This window comes from Cryptomeria japonica, chromosome 2 (genome assembly GCF_030272615.1).
Source record: "Cryptomeria japonica chromosome 2, Sugi_1.0, whole genome shotgun sequence".
Classification (NCBI taxonomy): Eukaryota; Viridiplantae; Streptophyta; class Pinopsida; order Cupressales; family Cupressaceae; genus Cryptomeria; species Cryptomeria japonica.
The window spans coordinates 459,809,142-459,822,882 of record NC_081406.1 but is presented as its reverse complement, the minus strand read 5'-3'; the positions used below and the strand labels follow the sequence as shown (position 1 = coordinate 459,822,882).

The 13,741-nt window shown below is 36.0% G+C and overlaps 1 pseudogene; it reads right to left on the bottom strand.

The window, feature by feature from the left end:
- Window positions 1-387: 387 nt before the first annotated feature.
- On the bottom strand, window positions 388-13,015 carry LOC131058320 (ATPase family AAA domain-containing protein At1g05910-like; annotated as a pseudogene).
- Between the last annotated feature and the right edge of the window lie 726 nt (window positions 13,016-13,741).

Sequence of the window (13,741 nt, the reverse complement as noted above, 5' to 3'; positions counted from 1 at the left end):
CACATCCAAGGGGCGCCTTTGTATTATTACATTATAGAAACACTCCCACCAATAGACACTTTCTGCAATTCTTCCGAGAAATCCAAAGATGAACATACATTACTCCATATTCCATTTAGACCAGATTAATCCATTCCTTGAATGAAGGCAGTAAATGGAAAATGCAACTCAGAAAGACTAAGAAGACCAATATCAATGTCCTTGACATATCAATTTGAAAGCAATGCACACTCATCCATGGAGACAATAACAAAAAATCAATTTATTCAACCTGAAAGAGAACAATATCATGAAGAAATCTGTTTACAAAGTGAGCATATTCACACTGAAACCTATGTATTACCAAGATTTCCTGTGCATATGTCACAGTATTAATGATATCTTCTCTTATTTCCCCTGTAGCAGGATTAAGGTATTCACTGCAAAATTCACTCCTTTAAATTTCTGTGACTGTGAGACAGCAGTTTGGAAACCGCCGTTCGCGACGGGGAAAACGCGAAACGAAGTTCTCCCGTCGCGTTTCTGGTAACATAGCAGTTCATAGGACATTCCGTTACAAAACTCTCTTTAAAAATTGTAGGTTTGTTCGCATCTGCTAAGGATATCACCCTTCGAGAAATTAGAGCATAAAGTCTTTCAAGTTTCTTCTTTAAAGGAGTATCAATCTCCATGGGTTGTGATCTGTCCTCAGCAAATGGATCAGAGTCCCCAGCCACAACTTTACCTGTAGAAAAAACACATTCTGAGAATTTCAATACAATTGCGCTTCTAATTCTAAATATCAAAAATAAAAAAGGATTACAAGTGGCATGGTGCAAAGCATAATTCCACCTTGATCAGGATCACTATTCTGCTTTGAGCGCTTCAAGACCTCGTAACTTTGAGATACATTCATATCAGGCTGAACGTTGCGTAAGCATTCACTTGCTCTTGTAATATGAACTGGTTGAGCAACAGGATTCGAAGGAAAATTTGTAGTTGAATCCTCTGACAAACGAGTTGGCCCACCCTGAGCAGCAATTTTATCACAAAAGGCAACTAGTGCAGGATCCATTTGGGAAAGCATGCCAAGAATCTGATTATGCGTAAGACAAGGATTAGCAAAGTGAACAATAAATGCTTACTACTTGACATAAAACATTTGAACTTCGATTACTGTATGTCTCTATTATTAGCATATTTAACCATACCGCATCCCTTAGTGCATATGCTCTGCTAACAATTCGAGCTCCATTGTAGTCATCACCATTATATGCTTGTTATGCAAAACTAATGATAGTTATTATCAGGAATGAATGGAAAACAAATTTTTGTTCAACCCCATAAAGCTGATAGGATCATAGGCATGTCCAATCGTGTTTACTTTTGCATTGGCTGGAATTAGTTCCACATCTTGCAGGAATACTGAGCATGTCAAGTAATGTCGATTATCTACTCGCTGCAGTAAAGTAGTGATATCCATTGGATTTTGAACTATTGCATAATAGTCAGGAGCGTCTTCATCCATGACAGGGTAATGGAAGACACTGAACCGTTTTTAATACAGAAGTCTGCACATTGTATGTGGATACATATAAGCACTCAAAATTAATTTTCACTTGGTAAACACATCCTCAACAAATGAATCAAATAATGATTGATGCATCATTACAAAACCTGCTGCAGACATCCCGAAGACACATTCGGAGTCATCAAATAGCATGCTCCTCTGCTTCTACCTTGGCACGCAGCTCAGTTTCACTTGGTCCTCTTGCTGCTTTTGGTACCTTTGGAAGTTCAGGATTCGAAACATTCCTTTTAGGAGTAATTACTACTTGTTGATCAGGGATAGTAAGAACAGCATCAACCAGTTGCGAGATGAATCTACACCTGTCATCTGAACTTGGTTTTTCTACTTGGTAACTGCACATAAAGCAAAAGAATGTAATCCATTCAGGATTTTACCTTCTATTATACTAAACCAAAATAAAATTTGCAATGCATTCAAGGTGTACCAGATACCATCGAATTCATGTACACTCAATTCAATGACAAATTCAATTTATACATAGTCAGAAGCTAACGAGGTACCTGGTACTCAATGCTATACAGAATGGATTCACATGCCTTAGCATAATCTTGAACAAACTAAGCAAAAAAAATACAAAAACTAATACAATGATGTCCTTGATACATACATATAGCGACGACCAAACAAGGATGTAGCTTCTCCATCCAATTCATCAAAGGGTACAAAGGAGGTTGCAAGAAGTAATAAAGGAAGGTCTGATGGCAATTCTTCTAGTATAGATAGTAGAACAGCTCTTAGCTGATCATGGACCTATGAAGCTCAGTGAAACAAACAAAATCAGATATATAGTCATTTTAGGAAGCTCTAGCAATAAAAACAAAGCGATTTCAAATATATCACAGGAAATCCCAAAGGCGTAGAGATTTAAAAGTATAAGTGTACTAATGTAATGATATACACACCGTCTCCCACCAAAGTTGAAGTTGAGGCAGATACAAGATAGAAGGAGTAGTCCTCCTTGCTTCTCCCACAATGTGTACTAGTGCTTCCTCAGGGGTCCGTGCACTTGGGTCGGACAAAAGTGATGGAAGCCCAAGACAATGCACAGGGAACCTCTCTAATTCGTGTAAAACTGCAGGGCCAATGTGATCCTAGCAAGAAAAGTAGAAATATAGCATCATTCAGAAATGTAGCTAGATTAGAAGCCAGCCAATTCAAAAGTTTTAAAAAACAGACTCATGTTATAGATGTGTAAACATCTATGTAAGCAATTTCTAACCGTACCAAGCCAGCACCCTCCTTCCCACAAAGTAGAAGTCTTGGTCTGTAAACAAATGGAATGGAAGAACCATAGGGAAATCCAAGTAACTTGGCAAGATGGCGAGAACTCTCATTCAGCAAATCTTTTTTATCACCCTTGGCCACTACGTAGAAGATGTCAGAAATATAATCACTGATTATTTTTAGTTGTCCTTGTAAGCATGGAGCTATTACTTGGGACAATGGCCTTGACTGTACTGTTGCACCTCTATGGGCAGCAGGAGTAATAGTAGACATAGCTTCCAAGAAATCATGCTTCTCTACTTTCACAGAATCCAAATCTATGACAAACTTATCATCACTAGTGTATATTTGAGGATATTTCTCACGAAAAGCATTAATTGCAGCTTCTGTGCACAAAACTTTTAAATCAGCACCACAATACCCCATACAAGCTGCTGCTAATTCCATTCTTAATTCCTCTGATAAAGGATTCTTCCACTTTCTTGTGTGGATCTTTAATATCTCAGCTCGTGCTTTACAATCGGGTAAGGAAAATACAAATTCACGATCAAACCGACCAGACCGACGAAGAGCTCCATCAATAGCATCAATCCCGTTTGTCGCTCCAATAAGCACTACTTGACCTCTAGAGTCTAGACCATCCATTAGAGCAAGAAGCGTAGATACAATAGAATTGTGAATTTGTTCTTGTTTACTAGACCTCACTGGGGCAAGACCATCTATTTCATCAAAAAATATTATGGATGGTTGGTTCCTTTGTGCTTCTTCAAAAAGTAATTTCAGCTGCTGCTTAGCTTCCCCAGCCCACTTGCTGAGCACATCAGCTCCCTTTCGCATGTAAAAGTTTACTTTCTATCCTGGCTTGGAAGCTGTACATGCTAAAGCCCTTGCAATCAACGTTTTTCGAGTTCCCGGAGGACCACACAATAAGACTCCCCTTGGAGGAGAGATGTGATCAGTTGCAAAGAAATCAGGATAGAGAAGAGGGAAAAAAACCATTTCTTTCAATGCATCAATGTGGTCAAAAAGCCCTCCAATATCATCAAAACTCATTGTTTCATCAACCTGTAGGGGTTGAATGTCAGCTCCACCTTTTGAACTAGGCTCAGCAGGTTGTGCACCTACACCTCCATAACCAAACATATCACCTTGGTGTCCCCATCCAGATGTTGCAACTTTCAAACCCCATGCAGTTGCGTTATGCATGTCAAGTCCACCACAAACCCATTGCTGACCACAGTTTGTATTTCCCACATGCATCCATGATGATGAACTAACAAGACCCTGATCCATCTCATCCACAAGAAGAGAATCATCTGAATCATCAACTCTTTGTGCACAACGATGTTTTTCTGCCCTTGAGCCACCTCGTCTCGCATCACATGCATTTTTTATTTCCATTCCTTTATGCAGTACTTTTCATGGTGGAGACTGTAGTCGTTGCTTTTCTTCTTTTTCAAGAGAAAACCTCCTCGCCTCAGTGCAATTTTGGAGAGCATACCATCTCCTTCCTTCTTGTTCTTTACCCTCCTCACCCTCTTGCTCAACTTCATCAACTTCATCTTCCTCTCCTTCATCCCCAACCTCCCTTTTATTTCTATCATCTTCCTCCTCTGTGCATTCCTAGTCTTCAGAATCTTGAGAAGAATGTCGGATGGTTGACTTTCGAGGCCGAAGTCCTTCTCGTCATGGCAAAGATATAGTATCTCTTGTCCTCTTCTCTTGCATTGGAATGGACTGCTCATCCTGGCTAGGGTTATTCTCAACTTTAATAGTAGCTAGCCGATATGTTTGTCTCTGTAGCCATTGATACCCAAACTTATAATATTATGCAACAAAGTATTGGGAAAGAGAAGTTATATCTTCACAAAAACCAGAAACAATGGAGATTGGAGAAAATCCTACCATCAGATCTGCATCCTCTGTGTCTATTTTATCTGTTTCATAATCCTCTAAATTGATAGAATTTGTCCTGTTTCTTGTAGAACGAGGTGGAGTGGACGTATGTGATTGCCAGTATAAGCAACTTCAACATACAAATTTAATCATGAAAGATGCCTACATATTTGACAATGTAACGAGTACAAATTTCTTGGAAAGAGCAGCTGAGAACTCTATCGGTTACTTGCATGTTCATGCTCTCTGTCTTATTCGAAGGACCAGCAGTTTTATGCACTTGAGAAAAGAAATCAAAATAATTTAGAGGCTTTTACAAGATAAATGATAAATCCATAATGATCTACATAAAAAAGCATAGAATGACGGATGTATTGTAATAAACAAAAGTCTCAAGTATCCATGACTCAAAAAGCACAGATCAATGAGAAGCGAAGAAAAGTTTCAAAGTAAAAATGATTTATTATTTAAATCAGCATAAATATTCATCTCTGCCAAGTAAAATGTTGAAGAACACTAGCATACTGAAACAAAGAAGAAAATAGACTCAGTTTAAAACTTACATAAACAAATTATAGAGCTTTAGTATGGTAGTTGAAGCCTAACACCTTAATTGTGAGATTATCATGCTAACTATGCCTTATAGAATGGGGCCCTTAGAAATTTGTTCACTGAATATTGTTGTTTTGTATGGTAGTTGTAGCCTAACACCATGTCTTGAGAGATGATAAAATGCTATAACATTTGTAAAGGGGTTTGATATCGTGGTAGATGATTTATGTTCAGCCACGCTTGGCACAAATTTTGAACATAACAATTTGTGATAAGCAGTTTGTGAAATGATAAATACTATTTTTGAGTATCACTTTTGATTCCAGGAGTTATTGTAAGGAAACCACAAATGATGATTTTACTCTATCATTACATACTGTTCATGAGAGGAATACATATATGAGATATGTCTAAATTTATTGATTTATAATTTGTTGGATGAATATGTCTGAATCACCAATTAGAGGGATAAATTTCCCAAAATGTAGAGGTTGTATTAATTAGAGAATGTGCAAGATGTTTGATCTAGATGACAACATGAGAAGTTAATAATAATAACTTGGCTTAATCTTAACATCCATAAAGAGTATGTATTAATATTGGAAAATATTTAGTCAATGAGAAATTTCAGTGGGCAGCGTGAATGTGAATAACATCATAGTTACCAAATAGAGGTGGGTAATGAATAAGATCTCAATTAATTAAGTCTGGTATCACTCCTTCGTGTCATACAGTCTGTAACCATATAGATTTTTATGATTGGATATTGATGTATTGGTAAACTTAGGTGGTAGATTGGTATTAAATATATCACGAATAAATTGAACATTGCTAATATTATCTTTGTCTGACTGCATTCTCAACATGTTTCATTTCTCCTCTTATGACGATTTATGGGCAAAATCTCTATACTCATCAAGTTCTTATATGATCACCTCATGGTTTGAGAAATTGTACTCTTACACATTCTTCCTTCCTATATTACTCTTACACATTCTTCCATCCTATAGATTTCCATAGTATCATCATGTTTCAATAATCCCTATGTTGTCCTTCCCATGTTATTAGGAGTATGAAACCCATGTTTGCAAAAAGAAGGGCCCAGGTGATTTAAAACAATCACCCCATTTATAAGTACTCATATAGCATACTCATGGAATAACTAAGCATATTCAATCACATTGAAACATGTAAGATAAGAGGCATTCGTTCAAAACAAAAAGAACTCATGCTGAAAGTACATGAAACAATTGCATAAGATACAAAGCACGTCCATGGATGAACACATGGGAGGCAATACACATAGAGGCGGAAGCATACATGAGAAAGGTATACAGAAACACTTTATGAATGAATCCAATACATCAAGTATGAATGAATCCAATACATCAAGTATGAAGCATACGGATGAATACATAAGGCATGAGTCATACACACGAATACACGTAAGGTGTAAAGTACAAAGTATACAAATGAATTACATAAGGCAAGAAGCATCCATGCAAAACATAGAATATACACATAAGGCACGAATACATGTAAAGCATGAAGTGTACGCATGAAGTATACACATGAATTCACTTAAGGCATGAAGCAAGTATACATAAGTACCATAAGACATCAAGTGCACACAGGCATGAAATAATGGATACATGTAAGCCAAGAAGCAACATACATGACTATATGCAAGGCATGAAGGAGCTATGTAAAGCATGAACCATACATATGACTACATGCAAGACATGAATCATACATGTAAACCATGAAGTAATACATAAATACACAAAAGGTACAAGAATATATGAGAAAGGTACTCGTGGAGTGGACATGCTGAAGACACATTGATCATGAAGCATACAAGAGAGAGGTATTCATGGAATAGACATCTGAAAACATCTCATTCATGAAGTAACACAAATACACATAAGATATAAAACACATATGCTAGACACATGATAGACATGGTGCAAGCACAAGGTATACATGAGGAAAGTGTACATATAAAACACCCATGGAGTAGGCATGCTCAAAACACATAAGAAACACGTAAGACACGAAGTAGTTAAAGGCACACTCATAAGAATGCAATGTTGGCCTAACCAATTCAATTTTTTATTCATTTGAGAAGAGATTCGAATAATTAGTCCTAACTGAGTAGTTGTTTTGTCCAACAGGCTGGCAGAATCATGCTCTGATACCACTGTAATGTCCCCTAATTAGTTACACTTTAATTTAACCTAAATTTGGCCAAATCTATAAATAGGTAATTGGGTTTTATAGGTGTACCTTTGTATACTGTTTTCCTGCAACTAAATTAGAGAACATATATGAAATAATACTTAAACTGAAACATGAACTATATTAAATGATATCAAATTTGCTATATTAATGACTGTTAGAATTATAGTTGTGGGATATAATCTAAGTTACCGATTTGGGTTCAGGCACCGGTTTGGGTTCGAAGAACCCGGTACGCTGGTACGGCAAAATTTTGAAATGGGGTTTGGGTTCGTTAGTACAAAAACATGTAAATTATATATATATATATATATATATATATATATATATATATATATGCAGTGCCCCTCGTAGGGTCCCGGGGCAGCGCCCAGGGTGCGTTCCCCATCGCTATAGAGGGTGGGGTTGAGGGGATGTACCCCCGCTGCCAACACCAAATTACAACCTTCAAACCCACAGGAAACTCCATGGCATGCATCAATATTCTGCTTTCTTAAGATGTCAGGAACAAGGCCAAAGAAGTCAAAATTCTGATCAAGGTGCATTCTTCCATACGGGAATTGTGATTTCTGACTTGTTCTTTCATAAAGACTTGTGCTTCTCTCTTGTCTATAAGATGCATAGGTGTGTGGCTTGAGACATAGGGTCATTTTAATTTTTAATGTGGTGGAATTCAAAAAAAAAAATTTGCAAAAAAAAATCCATTTTTGGACTGTCAGACCCCTGGGTTTGTCTTGGGTCCTCTTGGGTTTGACCCTGGGTTGTCTTGGGTTCACCCTAGTTCGAACCAAGCCTGTGAACCACAAACCTTGTCCAAACCATAGGCGAACTAGACCCGAACCCCGAACCAGGACCGTACCGAACTAGTATCAAGGGTCTAGTGGGCCGAACCCGGTAACTCAGGATATAATCATATTATTATATTTCCTAAATGAGATCAGATTATTATATAAAGTTAGTTTGTAAGTTAGTTACTAATAAATTCCTTTAGTCCATTAGTTGGATAGGGTGTCCTAGAAACCATCCCTCTTAGGCCCAAGGGCAGAATACCACATCCCCCTTGGCTCCATATGGCAGGTGTTAGGCATCCATCATGGAGTGGCGTACGCAGTGAGGTGTTCTATCACCATTCCCCCTCATCACAACTGCCTTCTCTCTTAAGCCCAAGAGTAGATGCTTCACCCCTCTTGGCTCCATGTGGCACGTGTTAGGTATCCACTATGGAGTGGCATACTTAAGAGAGTCTCTCATTTACAAAGAACCTTTTGTGATATTCCAATGAAGTCATATTTGTCATTCAGTTGAACTAATTATGATAATCAATTGGTACTTGACATAGTTATTATACTTCATCATATTATATTGCCCTAGTGTCTTATCTCAGATTGTTAACAGTTATTTTTGTTAGTATTACTTTAAAATAGAATTATTCATTAATTGTTATTGCTGTATTTTATGTTATTAGCATGGTACAGTATTATAGCAACTTATACAAACTGAATTTGATTGCCTTATTCCTTCTGAATTCATTAACAGATATATATCTGTGTGTCTTATGTCTAGTAGTGTTCTCATGTATAGTCATTTTAATGCTATCTTAATAATTATACATTATTTTCTTCTGAACTTTATATCATATTAATTCCATTAATTTAATTAAGAGCATGTAAAATTTTATATATATAATATCAGCTATTATATTCCATTATAGGCCCTCTTCTCTTTTATTATCCTTGCTGGTAGTTTTTGTACATTTCTCTATCCTTGCTGGCAGATCTGACTTTCTTGTTCCCCTCCTGTATTCTCCCTATTCCCATTTGTACAGGGGGGTATTTATCCTACCTCCCCATGTGGTGAAGAGCCACGATGGTCTCCTAATAGGCAGCACCCCCCTTTTTGAAAAATTGATGTCCCTCTATTTCTGACGGCTCTTTTCAAGAAGAGCATCGCTTCACTTAAACCTGATTTGGAACTATTCAAACCACCCTTTAAAGAATGGTTATTGGGCCTTGGTAAATATAGGGGTTAATTGGTTAATAGAAATAATATAAGTTTTAATACAAAGCACCATTATAATATAATGTGTATTGTTAATATAATAAAATCATTCAATAAAAAATGTAAATTGATAATATAATATTATTTATTGTTAATATAATAACATCATTCAATATAAAATGTAAATTGATAATATATAATATTATTTTAATGTTAATGTGATATAATATAATTTTGATATGTTTTTAACATATAATTTTATATGGCAAAAACTATATTAATTATTTCTACTATAAATGTGGGGACATGACAGTCTTCCCTTCGCCAGATTGCTTGTCCTCAAACAATTTCAAATTAGGGTGATCACAATGGTAGTGCTCAAGATGACTCTACTCTAATATTACTACATGTTGTAGGTTTCAATTAAGGCATATATGATTTTACCTTGAGTGTGAGTTATAACCAATAGTGGGAAATTAGCATGATTTAACTTAAGACAAGCCCACTCTCTTCTAGAGGAAAGGATCAAGGCCATCCAATTGTGTTTGCAAAAACTAGTTAGGTTGGCAATATGATGATTTGAAAAAAGACCTTAATTGTGAGATTATCATGCTGCCTATGCCTTATAGAATGGGGCCCTTAGAAATTTGTTCACTGAATATTGTTGTTTTGTATGGTAGTTGTAGCCTAACACCATTTCTCAAGAGATGATAAATTGCTATAACATTTGTAAAGGGGTTTGATATCGTGGAAGATGATTATGTTCAGTCACGCTTGGTACAAATTTTGAACATAACAATTTGTGATAAGCAGTTTGTGAAATGATAAATACTATTTTTGAGCATCACTTCTAATTGCAGGAGTTATTGTAAGGAAACCACAAATGATGATTTTACTCTATCATTACATACTGTTCATGAGAGAAATACACATATGAGATATGTCTAAATTTATTGATTTATAATTTGTTGGATGAATATGTCTAAATCCCCAATTAGAGGGATAAATTTTCCAAAATGTAGAGGTTGTATTAATTAGAGAATGTGCAAGATGTTTGATCTAGATGACAACATGAAAAGTTAATAATAATAACTTGGCTTAATCTTAACATCCATAAAGAGTATGTATTAATATTGGAAAATATTTAGTCAATGAGAAATTTCAGTGGGCAGCGTGAATGTCACTAACATCATAGTTACAAAATAGAGGTGGGTAATGAATAAGATCTCAATTAATTAAGTCCGGTATCACTCCTTCATGTCATACAGTCTGTAACCATATAGATTGTTATGATTGGATATTGACGTATTGGTAAACTTAGGTGGTAGATTGGTATTAAATATATCATGAATAAATTGAACATGGCTAATATTATCTTTGTCTGACTGCATTCTCAACATGTTTCCTTTCTCCTCTTATGATTATTTATGGGCAAAATCTCTATACTCATCAAGTTCTTATATTATCACCTCATGGTTTGAGCAATTGTACTCTTAAACATTCTTCCTTCCTATATTACTCTTACACATTCTTCCATCCTATAGATTTTCATAGTATCGTCATGTTTCAGTAATCCCTATGTTGTCCTTCCCATGTTATTAGGAGTATGAAACCCATGTTTGCAAAAAGAAGGGCCTAGGTGATTTAAAACAATCACCCCATTTATAAGTACTCATAAAGCATACTCATGGAATAACTAAGCATATTCAATCACGTTGAAACATGTAAGATAAGGGGCATTCATTCAAAACAAAAAGAATTCATGTTGAAAGTACATGAAACAATTGCATAAGATACAAAGAACATCCATGGATGAACACATGGGTGGCAATACACATAGAGGGGGAAGCATACATGAGAAAGGTATACAGAAACACTTTATGAATGAATCCAATACATCAAGTATGAAGCATATAGATGAATACATAAGGCATGAGTCATACACACGAATACACGTGAGGTGTAAAGTACAAAGTATACAAATGAATTACATAAGGCAAGAAGCATCCATGCAAAACATAGAATATACACATAAGGCACAAATACATTTAAAGCATGAAGTGTACGCATGAAGTATACACATGAATTCACTTAAGGCATGAAGCAAGTATACATAAGTACCATAAGACATGAAGTGCACACACGCATGAAATATAATCCAAGAAATTATAATAATGTCCACCATTAACAAAGAATTTGGTTTACATTTAAATGATGTATTTCTTCATTTGGCTACAAACACTGCATTGTTATTGACATGTCTTTACAATAAGTGTTCATTAACTATGATATCAACTGAATCTGTTAAGACTTAAGAATATAACAACAAATGCCCCTGGAGCAGGGGATTATTCTACCCTATGTAAAGCTGAAAAAATGTTTTATATCTTCCTAACTTCAAGTTCATGGACAATCAGATAACTTCATAAACATCTAAAAAGAAAATTAGGAGGACAACTCCTATACTAGATCACCACCAAAAAAGATATCAGTTTTTTAAGATCACCACCAAACAAGACATCATTTTGATGTATGAGAGTACACTCATGCAAGCATTTCACTAGATGATTTGTTTTTTCCATTTACCTTATGTTGCTTTGAACTGTACAACTCTACCCGCTCCAAATTTATAAATAAGACCTGAGTTATATTCCATAACAAAACCTAAGCCATTGCAAAAATTGAAACCGTCAATGGAACTATAGTGTAAAAGTTGGAGCAATCACCAAAAGGAAAGTGTTCAATTCTTGTGGGTTTAGGTCCCCGGTGATAAACCCAAGTGAATTGAAAATTGGATAGAGCCAGAATTATAAATCCTCTTGAAAGAGGGGGAAAACAAAATAGAAGGGGTTTTTGCATACACTAAAACATCATCTAAATCTGAGTTGCAAATACATAAGATTGGTTACAGCCAGAATTATACCTCCTCTTGAAAGAGGGGAAAAAGAAAAACAGAAGGGGTTTTCGCATACACTAAAACATCATCTAAATCTGAGTTGAAAATACATAAGAATGATAAATCATGAACCCATACAAATAGAAAAAATCTTATGACACAAGGAAACATCCTCTCGCAAAAGAAAGTTTTTTCATTCTAAACCGCATGCATTTTTGCATACAATAAAAATATGAGGAGAAATATGGTGGCAAACCAGGGCAAACTAAAACATTGCACACAAGGAGTGAAACACCATCTCAGGAACACAACCAATTATTTCTCTGCACATCACTTGTTGGATTTTCTAGCCGCGATAAAAATAGAGATGCATTGTAAGAGATTGACTTACACTTAAATAAGCTGCATTACATAGATTAGGTGTGGGCTACAACATTTCGGCGAGGCAGGATGCCGATACAAGGCACCTTTTCTTGAGCTTGGGACTATGCTCATGCTTATGCGTGTCATGATACATCTGCAAGCTGTGGTGGAGATTCTGCCTCCTGTGTAGGGCTCTCTTTTGCGAATTCTTCTTTCTGTTTCTTTGACTCTCCACTGCGTTTTGCGGACGAAGGGGAGGTTGATGCTTTTCCATCCATAGCTCATACAAAACAAAGCAGCTATAGATAGTGATCTGTAGATAGCGACTCTTTCTTCTTCTTTGTTTTTTTGTTGTTAAGACAACGACTCTTTCTTCTTCTTTGTTTCTTTGTTGTTAAGACATAATTCCCTAGATCTGTCCCTCCAATACATTTCTTCTCTCAGGAATATTTTTGCCAGTTCCGCTTAAGGGAATTCTCTTCATGGAATTCTTCATTCATCATCCCCTTCTCTATCACAAGATTATTAATCCTATTTAGTTCCTCTTCCACTCTGATTTTTTCAGCAAAGATGTTCTTGAAGGAAGCCACGTTCCATATTTTGATCTTGTTTTTGAGATATTTTAACTTTTGAACAAAACAAAAACTAGGAGTGCCTTTAATATCTTTACATTCTTTCCACCATTTTTCCATGTTTTCTTCAAAGTTTGAATCTCTCCACCACATGCTTAAGACATGCTTAAGAACTTGAAGTTTCCTTTCACCTTCGTCAATGGTATTGTGCAAGTTAACTGAACCAGGTAATGGTCCGAAAGTGTTATGGGCTGGATTTTTGATTCCAGATCAAAACTACCTCTTATCCAAAATGAACCAACAAATATTCTATCCAATCTCTCAAAAATTCTGCAAAAGTTTTCCCTCCTATTGGTCCAAGTGAAATTTCCAGTTTTAGGAACAACATCAAAAAGGTTATTATTTTCTACAAAATCTCTGAAATCTTCCATC